The following is a 208-nucleotide window of genomic DNA, read 5'->3' as shown; positions in this document are numbered from 1 at the left end:
CCCTGTCTGTATATACGTTCGATTATGTGCTTATTGATTATTTTTGATGGCTGTTCAGACATTAATATCTTTTTGTGAATATTCAAATGGCTCCGTTTGATTGCATTCCTTCAAGACACTGCTTTGTATTTTTTTGAAAGTGAAATATATCAACAAGAAAAATGTCGAAATAATTTGCATATAAATTCGATAAAATCTTTAAAGGAAG

Source organism: Penaeus monodon, chromosome 25 (genome assembly GCF_015228065.2).
Source record: "Penaeus monodon isolate SGIC_2016 chromosome 25, NSTDA_Pmon_1, whole genome shotgun sequence".
NCBI classification, from domain to species: domain Eukaryota; kingdom Metazoa; phylum Arthropoda; class Malacostraca; order Decapoda; family Penaeidae; genus Penaeus; species Penaeus monodon.
Note: the sequence above shows the minus strand (reverse complement) of the source record.